The following is a 17956-nucleotide window of genomic DNA, read 5'->3' on the forward strand; positions in this document are numbered from 1 at the left end:
CGAACTGACATTTCCATACAAAAATACCTCCCTTGTAAATGTCATCGACCCACACCAGATCATAAATTTACTGAAGGCCAAAGTTATCAATTCTCTGCTACATACCCAAGTTAACCATCGCCTTTAAGGCTACACATGACGTGAAGTGCTAAAATCACAGTTAACAGTTAACTAATTTGCCTTCTAGCATTTGCATGAGACAGATAATGATCATCGTCTTGAGCACTGACAAATCACAGTGTGACAGCAACGGTTGTTAACTGAAGACATTTTTGCTATCGTCAAAGGAGAAAGGAATCAGAAAAGAACCATTCTCTCTCTGGCCTGACATTGACCCTTTGCCGAGATTTATTTCTGCCCTTTTACCGAATGGCATTGACTTCTTTCCTACGATAAAAAAAAACCGCTTATATTGTACCCTGAGGGCTGCAATTGCAGCAAGACCGCTTGCCTGGGCAACTCCAGTTTAATCCAAAAACCATAATTGCCTGCCCCTTCGTGTCCTATACTACGGGACTTTATGACGATATGTTGTTCATCATCCCGGTCACTGGCATTTAAAACGTTCTATATTTCAGTCAATTCCTGTGAAGGGTGATTTCTCGAATAACCTTCCTACGCCCAGACTCTTCTCGATACAGGTGAGGTGCGTTCTCTGATACCGAGTAAAATTCTCTCTCTTTCTCCATCTCTCCCGATGCCATAAAAAAAAAAAAAAACACTATCGAGCTCTTGACATGCAATTTCAAATATTCATCTCTCTCGGGGTGTTGGTGAGTTGGTTGTTCTCACACCGAAAAATTTCCACGGCATGTTATGAAAGTCGGACAGAACGCGCTACAGGACTTATTTTGGATCAGTTTCATTCTTTTTTTCAACTATTTATCTTTTTTTTATTCGACATCCTTCGTTCATCGGAACTTCTGCATCCATCGGAGTTGATAAAGCTGTTTCTTGTATAGCTTATTTTATTTTTTTTGTTTTTACTATTTTATATCACTCTCCTGTGTAGCATATTGTTACTCTTCCGTATGATTTTTAGATAATTCGCCTGTAGTAAGACTAAAAAATCCAACAATGATTAAATTTACTTTCACGTAGCATAGTTTAATCATTTTAATACATCTGAAAAATTTCAACTGTTAAAACAGTAATTTCTCTCTCTCTCTCTCTCTCTCATACACACACAAATATATATACATTAGTGTAAGTACGTACATATATAACGCCCCTGAATACCTATTATCTTTGGTGTAAATGCAACCGGCTACAAATTTCAACCTGGAAAAAAGCATCGATCACTGCTCATACGGAGCAATCTCATTTCCCTGGTGAATATCAGTACTCTTATTTTTTTTTACACTGTGACTTGTCTTTCTTTGCTCTTTGTCTAAAAGAATCCATCGAAACTTCAATTCACCATTCCACGCTCTATACTTGTTTACTGTTCAGTTATGTCAACTATACTACAACCTATAAATAAAAAAAAAAGTAAGTTTAGACTGATTACTTTTTCTTTCCTTTGTTTTACTTCTATTTACTCTTCTAAAATCAATGATCCGTTGCACTCCCTTACGAATTATACTCTCTTTCCAGTTACAATCTGAGCGTACAACGAATTCAAGAACTTATGCGTCATTTGTCATTGCTTCCAAAAAAACTGAGATTAGTTCCGTTTAAGTTATAAGCGATACTGCTACCAAGACGTTACGAAAGGTCACTAAAACATTATCTGAAACGCTCAAGAAACTGAAGCAGTTCAGCCAGAGACCTTTCACAACAAAATAAACAACCACCAAAACACTCGGACACCACAGCATTCCAGCGGAGGCATCAAACTCTCCGTTAATCGACGGACTAACCCGTCTAAAATAACTTGTTTATGAGCGGTATAAAACTAGGTGTTTACACAAAGCCAGGATAACGGCATTACGAAAAATGTCTCGGGCAATCAGCTGATTCTCTCTCTCTCACCTTTCATTAAAGATGACAATGGTCTGTCGTCGGGTTAAAGGCGAACGCAAAAGAAAGAATGAATGAATGGATTTACTCCAAAGGCCACACGCCCGCACTTCAAGTGGGATCGGTCGGACCGATAAAAAAATAGCTGCGAGGGGGATTATAAAGAGATGGATGGGTAAAATGTAAACAAACGGTATGCACGATGGGAAGTCATGGCTAAAAATACAGACATCGTAAAATAAGCGCATAACGTACGTTAACAGGCACACATACATACTTACATATATCCATACATACATACATACATACATACATACATACATACATACACACACACACATATATATATATATGTATAACTGAATCACGAAAATATGGAACGTGATGAATATATAAATAAAGATAAAAATCCACGAAGAAAGAAACACTGGAGTGCTGCGAGGCCTTTCGACACCAGTCTGCTAAGTAAAGGGCTAGTGTCGAAAGGCCTCGCAGCACTCCAGTGTTTCCATTTCCTTCGTGATTTTATCTTTATATATATATATATATATATATATATATATATATATATATATATATATATATATATATATATATATATATATATATATATATGTGTGTGTGTGTGTGTGTGTGTGAATCTGATATATATATATATATATATATATATATATATATATATATATATATATATATATATATATATATATATATATATATATATACATATGTGTGTGCGGTCACTGCCTTATTCACCTATTTAAACGAACGTTTGCGAAAGATCATTCTAAGCAATTTTACTCAGAAGAGATTTTAACATTAAAAATAATTGAAAATAGGAATTCATATCTCACTAAAAGTTAAAAACGAAATAGTTATTCATGACATTGGCTTTCTATAACTCAAATCTACTCGTAAATGTTCAGTTCGCAAAAGAAATGTCTCGCTGAAATTTTTTTCTTCAAGAATTCCAGAGTATCAAAGCAGTCTTGTAAAAAGTAACCTTCATCTTTAATGTTGAAGATCATCTTCTCTACCTATCTTACAGGACATCACGCAAGAATGTGTACCGGGAACCAATATTTTCATGCAATGATTAAAAAGCATTAAGGGCGTTACTAATTAAAGCAGACCAAATACATTATAACCGTAAAACTGAAAAAAGTAGATTGAGACTGGATATAATTACAGCAAAGGCCAATGGCATAATGAAAAGTTGATTTGAGTACAAACATAATTGTGTCAAAAGCTTAGCATTGGCGTGAAATGAATTTCATGACACTGATCAAACCACAAAATCGAGGACTTGAGTTTCATTTTATACAACACGAAGAAAGTGGGTATAATGAAATCGTGCGTTACCAAACATTACGAAACCCAAAAGAGCAATCAAGGTTTCCGACGGACGTGATGAACTTTTCTCCTGATCACCCTTACGGTGAAAACCTTCCCGATTATTCTCGGGAACAAAGGTGGAAGGAGACCTGGCAGTTTCTATCATCAATTTCAAGAGACAGAATTGATGAAGACCGCTAATTGGTTCCGATATCTTCAAGTTTCTCTGCGACTCTAAAGGAATTCTGGCCGCCCTGGAAGATTAGAAGGACGGCGGAAGATCTTTATCTTTTCTTTTTGTTCCTTGGCATTGTTATCTTCAATGGCTCTTCAAATGTCCCATTTCTCTCTTGAATGCGGTTATGTAAGTGCCAAGAAAAGATGGTTATGAAATCCCAGTTTTATGTAAAATATGGATTAGGATGACCTACTGTAGTAAAATATTTAACTGCGGTAATGCAATACTGTGTCTTTTATATCATTATCATTACTGCCTATGCTCGTATATTAAAGTGAGAGAGAGAGAGAGAGAGAGAGAGAGAGAGAGAGAGAGAGAGAGAGAGAGAGAGAGAGAGAGAGAGATTCCATCAAACGATTATGGATTCCACTGTATTTATAGCTCGGTGACCTTTACCCACATCTCTCTATTGCCCCGAAAGAAAAGGAATTCCATGGGATGGCAGAGAGAGAGAGAGAGAGAGAGAGAGAGAGAGAGAGAGAGAGAGAGAGAGAGAGAGAGAGAGAATGTCTCATTTCCTAGCCAGAAAGGAGAAGAGGCAGAGAAAGTGTACACCCACAAATCGATTTCCCACTCAAAGGACGGTAACGCGCAAGATCTTATATAGACAATAAAGATGGAATGAGATGAGAGAAGGAATTACATTTCAAAGAAAAATGGATAAGGATGGGAGGGGGAGATTACATTGCAACACGAGAAAATTGTATTGCGTTTTGTGGACTCGGTGGATATTATCCTGAGAGTTAAGGGATTTAAGAGTTGATTGAAGATATACCGAATGATTGTCTGGACATACACTGCCATCCCAACATCATCTACCATCGACGCCAGTGTGATTGAAAAAGAAACATAACCATTTTTACAGCTCAAAAATATCGTTTAGAAAAACTTTTACCGGAAATCATATCAGAAGCCGCTATGCAAATTAGTCTCAACAATAACATCAGTAAAACTTCAACAGTAAGAGAACAGACACACACAACTTGTAGATTTATGTCAAGCTTATTAAAAGGGCTGTAAAATCAATGTCTCTCGTGTATGTGACAGCAAACTACTGATAACTATTAGGATGAAATCATTTAGACAATGCACTTCTTTTACTGGTCTCGTTGAATATGCTGATGGAATTATTTGACCGACTGTGATCTGGCGTTACAAATGCCAGGGTCACTGACGCCGATCAGGCTTTGACACCCACATACACCTTGTAGAGGTCACAAACGGAAGTGGCAACGAGTTCGATTAGTCTCTCAGCGTGTTTCTCGAATGATTGAACTTACAACTGTTCAAAAGTGGAGTTGTCATCTTTGTAAATTCCGTTAACCAACTGGGACTCAGCATCCCTCATAAGGAACGGCTCATTATGAGGCACGAAAAGCCAACATACACACAAAGGACGAATCCTTTTGAATTATTTATGGCAAAAAGCGCATTCGGAAGCAATGGAAAGCTGACGCACAAAATAGGCATAACTGATATAACTGACATATTTTCACTGACTAAAAACAGCATTGCCGGTGAAGTCACACGCAGAAGATTTGAAAGCTCGGTAAATTCCATTAACGTCGAAAAAAAAAAAAAATGAAGGTTAGTATCTGAGAACGGCGGAAAGATACATGTTACCATGAATAATTCCAACTTTCGATAAAAATGTTTTGAGAGAGAGAAAGATAGAGAGAGAGAGAATCTTAGAAGGTGGTTTTTTTTATCACAACCATTTCGTACTGGCTATTGTCACTAATTATCGTTAATGGTGACGCTGAAAACTGGAACATTTTTCAAGAACCTTTGCGAAAGGAAAAGTGAAATAGAAAAATAGATAAGGATCGAAAGTTCTTTTTTAAAGTTTAAAACAAACTGCGAAACGGTTGCTAGTACTAAAATACCAGAGTAAACCCTTTACAAGACATTACTGTAAATTAAAATTCCACAAAGCGCCTTTGCTGCAAGTTTCTGAAAGCGCGATTACCCTTATTAATTTCATTGTATTTTGTAAGAAAACGGAATAGCATCAGAAAAGTAATTTGATTTCAAATAGCCTAACCAGCGCTCTGCTTTAAATTCCCAATATGGCATCCACAGCAAAAACAATTCTATCACCATTTGGGTAAGAAATGTCCTTCGTATCCCCTTCCTCGTCTGTTTGCTCTAACATGGTTCTATTGTGTAGAATTTATCAGAAATAATTACATTCTTCATTTTCTTCAATACCAGTTGCGAACGTTGATATCAACAACGGTGTTGGGTACACGAACAGCACAAACAAAGGAGCTGTAAAACATCTATATAAATTGTTATTCAATACAGAAAAATTCTACCCTTTGGGACTACATTTTACTTTTTAATGATTCAGTCTTCACAAGGTTATCCATGCCACAGGTTTTTCCACAAGACAGAATAGCGCTGGTTTGTGACAAAAGTGGAAAAGCGTCGTAATTTATTTCTCAATAGCTTACAATAAAGACAGTTACCTTGATAAAATACTTTAAGAATTAAACTTATCCAAAACTAGATTCTGGATAAAAGTAATGTCATCTTAGATTACATATATATATATATATATATATATATATATATATATATATATATATATATATATATATATATATATATATAGTTAGTGTACATATTTTTGTAAATATATATATACACATATTTATATATATACGTGTATATATACACACGTGTGTATATGTGTGTGTCTGTGTATTATGGCTGATGTAAATTTAATCCCCTCTCCTTTAAAAAACAAGCAAAAAAACTCGTCAACAGCGACGCATCAAAACGTGCTTGGAAGCATTATATCGGACACGGGATCGGTGGTATCTCCACTCCGGATTTATTTAGGCGGTGTTTTCTTGCTCTGGCCTAAGGCAAAAATCAATATTTGAAGAGCAAGAGGGAGGGGATTAAAGGGATGAGAAACGAAAAAGTAAATGAGAATACGGAAAACGACGAGGAAGAAATCAGACGAATGGAACAGTAACGAGGATAAGGTGCACTTTTGGGATGTTAGGAGAGAAGGAAGGCAGAGTAGGAGAGACGAGGGAACAAGAAAAAAGGAAAGATGTATGATTAAAATATTATGGGATAAATGATGGGATAGTGAGAGACACGTGCCAAGAGAAATAACATAAAGAATTCACCATGAAAATGTAAGAGAGAGAGAGAGAGAGAGAGAGAGAGAGAGAGAGAGAGAGAGAGAGAGAGAATTGATCCAAATTTATGCTAATATTATTTTTGACAGAAAAAAAAATCCAAAACGTACGTAATTTTGTTACTGTTGACCGCCTGACAGACACCAAGGACATAAATATCATCAAATAATATAATAATAATAATATTACGGTAACAATATTTAATACAGAGGCTGGTATTAGAGGGAAGTATTATTCATTTCACTTCGCACAGCTGTTTCATAGTCACTGTTGGTAACAGCTGAGGATTTTTCATTTCCTGCGAGGATGTCATGTTAGGTCATGGTACGAAAGATATAGATTTTTAGTCCTGCTTGTACTATAAGCTCACGCACGCACATGCATATATACAGCATATGTAGACTAAGCGAAAAGTAGCGGATGGTTTATTTTCGTAACTGTGGAATACGTGAACGGCTTAAATTACCACATCAATAATCTATCAAGATAATTTCCCCAACAGTGGAGTCATCATCAAATGACGGAAATTGATATCTTTAATCCTTTAAAACAGACCATATGCTGTCTCCAAGCAAGATGGGGTACTGGTGACTTACAACTCTTTCTCGAATAATTCAGAGATGAGCATCACTGGGAAAGTCAGTGTAAACGATTAAATGAAACTCATCCAAGAGGGCCTAATGAATTCACTCTTTACAATGAAAGATATTAAAAACATCTTTAGTAACGCACAATGCTAATCTATGCAGTAGTCGTTTGATTGTTTTTCTACACCTACATTAAACAAATGTTTACAAGGAATGATTTTTGTAATTAATACGCGTACTTATAATTTGAAGTCATAATTTCCTTATACCCTGGAATTCAAGAGGGTAACATTATTTTACATTTAAAAATCTTAACAAAACCAAGGAAAAAAAACTGAGACCGATATCTTTTCTGGAAAGAAAATAAAGTAGAAATCACGTATGATAAGAGATTTCTGGATCCCCATCCCATCTGATTCCACCGACAAATTCCATAAGCGTCTTACAGAAACAATATGTGTCTATACTGGGAGGCAAAAAAGGGACACCACAGTCCTACCCCGAAACCCAGGATATGGAAGCGCAATTCCAGTCACGTCTATACAACGATCCTATAAGATTCAAAGAAAATCTAAGATTCAGAGAAAATCCAAGTTCGATTACGCCTCTCCCATTTATGGCATTACTACAATCTCCCAGGCTAAGACTTGCCTCGAAATTTTCTTTTTCTTGTAATCATTAAGGCAGTTCATTAAGAAGGAATTTTCCGTAATTGTCTAAGTCCTCTGTAAGCTGATATGAGTACCAGCAAAGTACCATTACCTGGGAATTCAGAAATTTTACCTATTCGTCTGAAGAAGCGTAAACAACGATGAAACAGAATAAGACGGCCTCTATCATGAAACTGCTCTAAAATTATTTTCAGAGTCACCTTATTGAAATAGAAGGTTATTTTAGGACTAGTCTGGAATCTGTTAGCATCTCGAATTAAAAAAAAAAAAAAGTATTTGTAAAGAAAACTAAGTTTATTTTAAAACACACAAAATCCAAACTCTCTTGCAAAATGCAATACACATAAAGTCACTGGCATCCATACTGCTAAGGTTGCAAATAAATCGAAGAATTTCTTGGGAGAGGAGAGATACGATAGTCGTCCCATGATCTCTCTCTCTCTCTCTCTCTCTCTCTCTCTCTCTCTCTCTCTCTCTCTCTCTCTCTCTCAACGCTAGCGAAAAGGGAAAAATACACACTTCTATCTGAGCACAATGAAACACAGCCAGGACGATAGCACTGCTCCCGACAAGGCCTCGAATGGACTTCAACATTCAGATCTCGCCATCAGAAAAGAGCAATCCAAGTTCAGAGGAGTTTGGCCGCACAGCAACGGGAAGAGAAAAGCCGTTTCCAAGAAGAGGAAAGTTTGTATGTGATGTGAGATTCTGAGGATGGAATTAAGAGCGCAGATAAGGCCAACAGAAAAGCTTCCGGATAGGTATCCGAGGCAAAGGACTTTGAGTGGTAAAATATCAGAGTGGTGTTATTAGAGCAAGAGAGCTAAGCAGAATGACAGAACACCTATAACACTGTCATCTTTCTAATGGCACAACGTGTTTATTAAAAACTATACAGAAAATTAAATTGAATGAAAAGGTTAACCTATTAATGACTAATATAAAATATGCACAATTTTATAACGCTCACCACACGCTCCACGTGACAAAATGTTAAAACAGCCTTTTGAATAGAATCTTCTTAGACACTTTAATTACAATTCAAAATTGTAGCATAATGACTTTGTCTAAAACATCTAAAAGTATCAGACCTCAAGTTTGAAAGCTAAGCTCTCATTCTGAAGTTACCAAACGACTGTCATTATATATATGAAAGATTTACAATGCATTCAAACCATGACTGACAATTAAGAGAGACCTGAACCACACACAATCTGTACAAGTAATTACCCGTGAATTTAACTTAAAACAAGCTACCGATATATCAAAATATAAACGATCTTAGTAGGAATGAAAAATTACAAACAAATGCTAGGCAGGATGCAAATATCCGCCTGCACTTCCTATTAAATTTCCAACATACTCACACACAAAGAAGCTTCACACCCTCACAATAATAAACGTACCTACATTCACAAGAAGTTGAAAAAAGAGCAAATGGCAAACAACTGACAAAGCAAATGAATGAATGCACATGCTATCAAATTTTAGAGAGAGAGTAGAGAAAGAGAGAGAGACGGGTTGAGGGATGTTGCCTTTCTACTGAGAGAGAGAGAGAGAGAGAGAGAGAGAGAGAGAGAGAGAGAGAGAGAGAGAGAGAGAGAGAGAGGCAACATCCCTCAATCCGTCTCTCTCTCTTTCTCTACTCTCTCTCTGAAATTTGAGAGCATGTGCAGAGAGAGAGAGAGAGAGAGAGAGAGAGAGAGAGAGAGAGAGAGAGAGAGTTATAGATAGGAAAGCAACATCCTCTGAAAAATTTGATGGCATGCGCAGAGAGAGAGAGAGAGAGAGAGAGAGAGAGAGAGAGAGAGAGAGAGAGAGAGAGAGAGAGAGAGAGAGAGAGAGCACTCACAATGCATAAAACTATATACTGAACTGAACATGGTGCATTCCCTGGGCCTCCCATCTGAGGTGTCATACTAGTCCATAAATATGATATCAAATCCCACACTTTCTTTACCAAATGTCGCGTATAACAACTCGTCAGCACATATAATAATAAAACTCCACTTCTTCCATTTTGTTGTTTAAATTTCTACTCAAAGTGGTGTTTCTTGTTTATTATCAGTTTTCCTTTACGAAGAACATTAGGAAATATTTATTTCATCTCATGGCAGTGTCATAATTTTTGCTGCATTCAGAATGAATGTTCAGTGGATAAGACTATGGGATTGTAACGACAAATAAATGATTTCTTTCTCTTTACACGTACACACATATATACATACATACATATATACATACATATATATATATATATATATATATATATATATATATATATATATATATATATATATATATATATATACAAGTGTCTGTGCGTATTTGTAGGCGCGTTTGTGCATGAGCGCTATTCTTCCTCCTCATATTATATAACCAAATTTTTATGTACGCACTCACATACAAACAACAAACACACACATGCATACATACACATACATACATATATAAAATATTCACATTAACAAGATTAAGCTACGAATGTGTAGATAACACCGCAAAAAAAATAAACACTATAATATTATATTAGGTATTTGAAAGGCAAATTCTTATAGAACTGGATTAAAACGGACTGATTCATTTTGTATTGAAATGAACACTTCCAACCGGTCCAAGAATTGAATTATTTGGCGCCCCCGGGTATCAGGGGTTTTCGTAAAAGAATTTTCATAGGTGTTTTAAGTAATTTTGGCCAAACGTCATTTCTCAGCTGATGCTACTGTAAGTTTACGGAGAGTCACAGGAGCAGTTTTCTATTAAGTGCCTAGTCTTACTGGAAAAATAAGGTCATGCAAGAATGTACCTAGGTGACATAACCTTGCGGAACACCCGTCTCTTCAGTTCCGTAACAACTTATGATGCAACACTAGTTAGATGGTTCAAAGTTTATCAGCAAGATGATGAAATATAATAGCAGAGCTGTTCCAGTGACACCGCCCTTTATTAGCTATGGAAACTTAAATATAGAAGCATTTAGCAAACCTTAACATTTTGAAGGATTCGTTGGTATTTTTCGACATTATAACCAAACACACGAAAAAAAAAAGGTTTCTTAATGTGGTTTAGAACGTTTGTAGAGAAAGGCTCTCAAAAGAGCATATTAAAAAAATAAAAAAAAAGAGCTAGAACTAATGCCTATTATAAAATCCCAACAGTTCCAATACAAACGGTGGAGAAAAGTTATGATCGTTATCTGCCGACGAAACTTTTGAAAGAGGGAAGCGTGATTAGCAACCAACAAAAGAACAGCACACGAGAGAGGAAATTTAGAACAGCCGGAAGCTAATTAAGTTCCGCTGGGAACAAAGCGCGTGAACCAATCCCATTCCGAGAAGGCGAAAGTGAAAACAAGTTTTTGGATGCGTACCCCTTGAAATATAACTCCATTGTTTACGTACACGTATATGGATTTGTATACAAACATATATACATATATACTGCGTATGTATATGTATATATATATATATATATATATATATATATATATATATATATATATATATATATATGTTTCCTTTATAAATTGGTAATAATTGTTTAATCATTCACTTATACATCTCATAAACAAAAGGATTTTGCGTCAGCAATGTATATTTAATTACAAACACTAAAAACTGAATGGTCTTTATTTTTTTTTAACGTTAGTTTAACCACCTTCGTGAAGTTTCATGGATATGTTACGATAAAAATGATTCGCAATGGATTCAACACTATTAATTCTGGTTCACTTGAAGAAGTAAACAATCGTAAGTAAATGAAAGAAAAACAAATTATCCCTCTTCCCCTACAGTTCTTAGTTTTCTCTATATATTTCTAATACCTCCCCTCATCATTAACCACTTTTTCCTCTCTCAATCAATATACTCTCTGATGTTAAAACATTTTGGTTTATCACAACCATAATACGAATTTCCTTCCACATTATGACATAAAGGCAATATCATCGAAGAGTAAATCGTTCACGTGCGTTTAAAAATTGTCAATAATGACATCGTTCTGTGTTATCTAAAAAATGTGCATTTCAATATATAAATGGATATGGGGCACGCATTATCATTAAATCCCACATTTCCTATAAAAATACCTCAACTGCAAATTAAATCTCCCATTTCCTCTAAAAATGCATATGCCCAAAGCGTACGTAACTGATTATTCTGTGTAAAAAGGATGACTGATGTATTTATTCCAAATTTCATGGTCTGATATCAATTCCATTTGTTCCCAAGCGATATATACACTTCATGCAACTACTCTGAACAAGAGAGAGAGAGAGAGAGAGAGAGAGAGAGAGAGAGAGAGAGAGAGAGAGAGAGAGAGAGAGAGAGAGAGAGAGAGCTCTTATCGAATGTGTTAACTATTTGCAATTATAAAAAAAAAAATCTAATGAAACCTTATCATACAGGAAGATGTCAAGAAGTATATACAAGAGATTAGGAATATTGCAAGAAGTATTGCCAACTAAGAAAGGCTATTGTTAATAGTTCAAACATTTTTATCGTTCGTAATCGCCGTCGGTAATTTTAGCATTTGCTTTCTAAACGATTCTGATGGTTCTTTCAAGAATCTGATTTTAAAAATGCTCATACCAAAACACTATACATAAGAAAGTGACATGCCTTAAAAAAATATTATGCAGATTAGCGACTTCCGTCAAGCTTAAAATTGTTAGAACAGTCATTCATGCAGACGCAGGGCCATACAAGATACACACACAACTAAGTACGCAATAAAGCATAAAATGCTGGAAATTGTATAAAATGAGCCGCTTGGGAGAGAGCACATGTTTTATGGCTCGGAAAACTGCATGATTAAAATGACCGCATGGGCAGAATAATATCTAATTACAAACCAAAGAAATATTAAAACCTTTCATTATTAAATTAAGCATTCCAGTTAGTAAATCCATACGTGATCTGATGTTGGTATATTATGGGACTTTACTTCATTACTATGAAAAGGGAGCATTTATATATGAAACCCTTTGTTATCTTTTAATGAAGGGGGAAAACTTGGTCACTTTATTCGGTGCCGCACCTGGAGTGAGCTCTTGAAGGCATTTCACTCTGTAGGGTTTGGTAATTTGTGGTACAAGTGATCCTCTCGAGAGAAAGTATTACAGAGAAAACTTGGACCATAAAACCAATGGTTACACCTCGGACCGAGAGGTTACGGACTAACTTCCATCTCCGCAGATCAATATTGTTCCTTTCCTTATGTTAACACTTCTCTTGTGCTACTCATCCTCTTCCATCCCTGACGGGTTAGGAAGCATAAAGGTGCACGAGGTGTTTTACTACGCGCCTGCCGAAGCGGCACCTGCGCCGCGGCTGATGGCAAAATGCCCATAAAGGAGTGAAAGAGGAACTTCACGACGAAATAGCCCGGCGCGGGAATGAAAGCCGCCTCGCCACAATATACACTTCCTTTATGAGAGAAGCTTCGTCAACAGAAACTCGAGAAATGGGTTGCACTACCGGGCCTCGAAACATTTTTGGCTTCTACTTGGCGTCAGTTATCCTCACACTGGCTGCCGCCTTTCTTTTTCTTTCTTTTTTTTGTCTCATTTTCGTGCCTTGTTTTGTTAATGTTTTGAACTACTTTTTTTTTTTAGCTCTTTTGTAAATATTTTTTCCATGTTTAGAACCGAACTGATCATTGGTATTTACTCTCTTATCTCAGGCACAGTAATAATAATAATATTGTTAGTTCTCCTTGAAACCGGTGATAGAGATTTATTTAGGAAACATTATAAACAAAACTACCTGAAAAGTTAATACTTTTGATGAGATGAGGGCTACCGAAGGAGGCAGAAACAGGAAGTTCTTTACAGAAAGTAATTTTAAGAACCATAAAAGACAACGAGAGGTTCTTAAAACATAACTACTGTTACCATTATTGCAAGACGAAAACACTACAAAAGTAGGTAACGCTATACCTCAGTTTCGCGTTGGTGATAAAGAGACACAAATAATGAACAACTCAATTAGGTGCCATTATAATAAGCAATATCAAACGTAACAATCACCAGAGTTTAATCACAATAGTTGAAAAGGAAAACAGATACACACATACACACGAGTCATGAATAACTGAGTTCAGGATCAATGAAAAAAGGTAATGAATACCTGAGCAAAGCCGACTAGAAAAAGTGGTTGAAACCGGCTCATGAATTTTCATTCATGTAAAAGAATAAAGTCTGGCAATTTCTTATATAGTCTGGAAACATTTGAAAAACGCAACCTGAACAAACAGTCATAGATAAGGGGTCCTTTTGTAGCACAAAACAGTCTAGACGTAAGGTCAAAACCATAGTATTGTTATACTCTGTATTTATAGATATGAATCAGGCAAGTACAACAATTGAGAAAGAACTTCTCCGGAACAAACATACACTGAACTCTGCCAAGCTGGTTGCCTCTTACGTGGAGCTGTTGGAAGATACACGAATCCCCATTTAACTTTGCACCCTTGCATATATTTTTGATCCACACATGGGCAGGTTAGTTCTATGAATTTGAGAGAGAGAGAGAGAGAGAGAGAGAGAGAGAGAGAGAGAGAGAGAGAGAGAGAGAGAGAGAGAGAGAGAGAGAGAGAGAGCGCAATGAGGCTTAAAAGAGGGCTGGATATGGAATATTTAACAAGGCGTCTGAAAAGAAAAACGTCACGTTATATGGGAGTCTACATCTAAGTTTCTTCGATCCAAGACACAAAATATTACGCTTCCTTATAAGGAGTGTCCATTCTTTCAAGAGATGAGCCCCGCTCCCCAGTAAAGAAGAAGAAGAAGAAGAAGAAGAAGAAGAAGAAGAAGAAGAAGAAGAAGAAGAAGGATGAGATTCAACACACCCACCTCCCAGTAGCAATGTTCCCGTTGGCATTGTTCGTTACGTAAGCCAGAGACTCATTCTCCTGGCACAAGTTTAAGAGCTGGATTGAGATGGCACAAAGCAGAGTGGCGTGTAGAGGGGTCTGTTGAGTGTGGCAATGGGTCACAATGGGGTCCAAGAGTCAACGGAGTGAGAGGGTTATGAATTGTGGGTTCATCTCTCATAACAAACAGGCTATGATTCAAGTGGTAAAGATGCTCGCATTACACTAGCTTATTTTTCAGAGTTCTCTAAATGACATAAAAGAAACATTACCGAGCGAAGTGTATAAAAAACCTTTACTACCAGCGTTAACATCATCCACGTTCCGCTACGGATTTAATGTGACTTACAAATGAATCTTGATTAAGGATATACGAAGGAAAAAATATATTATATTTAAAGTCAACTCCAGCATCTCCCAATGGCAATGCCACGACTTCGGGAATAATAATAATAATAATAATAATAATAATAATAATAATAATAATAATAATAATAATAATAATAATAATAATAAATGTCGATAGTTATTATAGCAACACTACATTTTGCTTGATCTTCTCAACATTGGCATAAGTTAATTGGACCTGGTATGTATACATGGAAATATGCACAAACAGCGAAATTCCTCTTCATGCCATTTCCCTAGATAATTCTCTCTCATTAGAGCTTCACAAATCTATAATATGGGAAGACATATGTTCACATACAGTTATATAAACATCTGCTTTGACGTTCGATATGTAAACTAGTAAATATTTATTACCACAAGGATCCATACCCAAACGATTTTCCGAGATAGATGCCTCTCATTAAGCGTTCCCATGCGTTTAAACAGAGGACAGCACCGACCAGAGCTTTCAGAAACTTTCTCTAGGATATTTAATGGTTTTTTTTAATTAACTTTGACCAGTCGCCCGGTAGATTTCACCTTGACTTTCTTTGTTGGAAAATGATAAATCTTCAACCACACATGGGAACTGTTGAAAACCTGACCTCAGTTTATATAATACATTTAGTGAGGGCAAGCCGCCAATGTTTTTGATGCCTTCTTGACAAAAATACAACGGCTTATAGGCACCAACAGAGCTAAAGTGCAGAGAAATACAATCAAATTTCAGCGTAAATACAGAAATTCAACTAAAAAACTGCTCCCTTCGTAATTTTTGGAAATATTTATTCAATTGTTATCGGTCCTTATCATATGGAAAGTGACTAGACTAGATCAAATGCCACAATAGGATAAAATTCTGCGATATTCAAACAAGTACAACACCTTGAGACTTGTCAATCAATGAATACTAAACCGGACTCTTTGATTTTCCTTTGTGTTTTCTTATGGACTATTCTAATTGAGACCATTTGTGTTGCATAGCCCATTACTCTACGCAGTAAAAATTCTTCGTATAAATAGCTAAGTAAATTTAAGGAGAACATAATTATTACATTTCCGCACATCACCCGAGGCAGGCGTTTCTTCCAGAGCGCTGAAAGTATAATTAAATGCCACTTTCCTCGACATCTCAGAATGCGCGAAAAAATGTCGTCAACTATATAATGCAATCCACAAGTTAGGAATAACAAAAAATAAAACTCGGTAACAGTATAAAAAAAAAAATCGAAAAAATCTCTTTTCGACGCAACTTTCGCCTTTTCATACGTCTTGCGGAAATCGGAAGCGCAGCGAGTGAATTGTTCGACTGAGAGGGGGAGATGCTCCCGAGGAAGGAAATCGGAGCTCGTCGGGTTTATGGGGGGTTGGGGCGTGGGGTTTGTTTGAGGGTGAACAGGAGTGACAAGCGTATCCGATAGATAGTTATGCGATAGGATTGCGTCTCCTCTTGAGGCCGACGATAGTTCAAGGCTAAAGTGGCAAGTGGTATATTTGAGAGAGAGAGAGAGAGAGAGAGAGAGAGAGAGAGAGAGAGAGAGAGAGAGAGAGAGAGAGAGAGAGAGACGGATCCTTGGTAAAAAAGACAGGTTACTGATATGCAGAAAAAACCTTTAAAAGTATTTCAGTGTCATAACAAGGAAAGAGTGTGAGCGAAAACTAATACTAAAAAATGCCGAAGTGGATTAGGCCAAATTTCATAATATTCAAATTATATTCTAATGTAAAGAACCAATTTATTTCTTACTGTCGCCGACATCGCACTTTAGATAACAGAACTTAACATCTAGTGAAACATGTTGTTTAATTCCCTGAATATTTATAAAAGAAAGCATGAGGTTCTTTAAGATAAACATCTTATTGCATACCTACATACATACAATACTTCAAGAAAGCAACACATTCCTGAATAAACTTTCTGTAAGTATGAAAAATTGAGTTAAATCCGTTAATAATATTCTATAACATAATTGCCATATTAGAAGAACAGCAGGGGCTGTTATATGTTTTTTAGTGTCATCAGTTTTAAGATTATCTACTTTATCAAAACATGTTTTTACGTAAATTCTCTCTCTCGATCTGCTTCCATAGTTATCTGTTATGAATCTGTGTAAGGAATGACCTAATATAAAACCAATAGGCGTTTTCTCTCGAGGATTTTTATCAAATCACTCTTTGGAAGTCATTGTAACTAATCTTCTACCGAATCTGTTTTTAAACACGTTCTAATCTGTTTTTTTTTAAGCTATCTTCAAGTTGCCATAGACTTTCAGACTCCTCTTACGAGTGGACAAAGATCTTTGTAGACGTACTTATATTAGTTTATATGCTGAGATCTAGTGTACTTGAGAACCTATTTAATTTGTTCTGAGTAATCTTAGTCGCATTCAGGTTTACTGTTCGTTAAATATAGATCTGAAAACAGAGGCCGATTCCTCAATTAAATCGGTAACTTGCGTGTGAAAAGCTTTCAGCTATTTAAAATACATATTCTTTTTCTCTGTATATATACTAAATAACACAGAGATATATGTATGTATATATACTGTACATGTGTATGTTTATTTAGTATATATATACAGAGAAAAAGAATATGTATTTTAAACAGCTGAAAGCTTTTCACATGCAAGTTACAGATTTAATTGAGGAATCTGCCTCTGTTTTCAGATCTATATTTAACAAACAGTACATACATATATACATATATACATACATACATACATACATACATATATATACATA

The sequence above is a fragment of the Macrobrachium rosenbergii genome, chromosome 44 (assembly GCF_040412425.1).
Source record: "Macrobrachium rosenbergii isolate ZJJX-2024 chromosome 44, ASM4041242v1, whole genome shotgun sequence".
NCBI lineage: Eukaryota > Metazoa > Arthropoda > Malacostraca > Decapoda > Palaemonidae > Macrobrachium > Macrobrachium rosenbergii.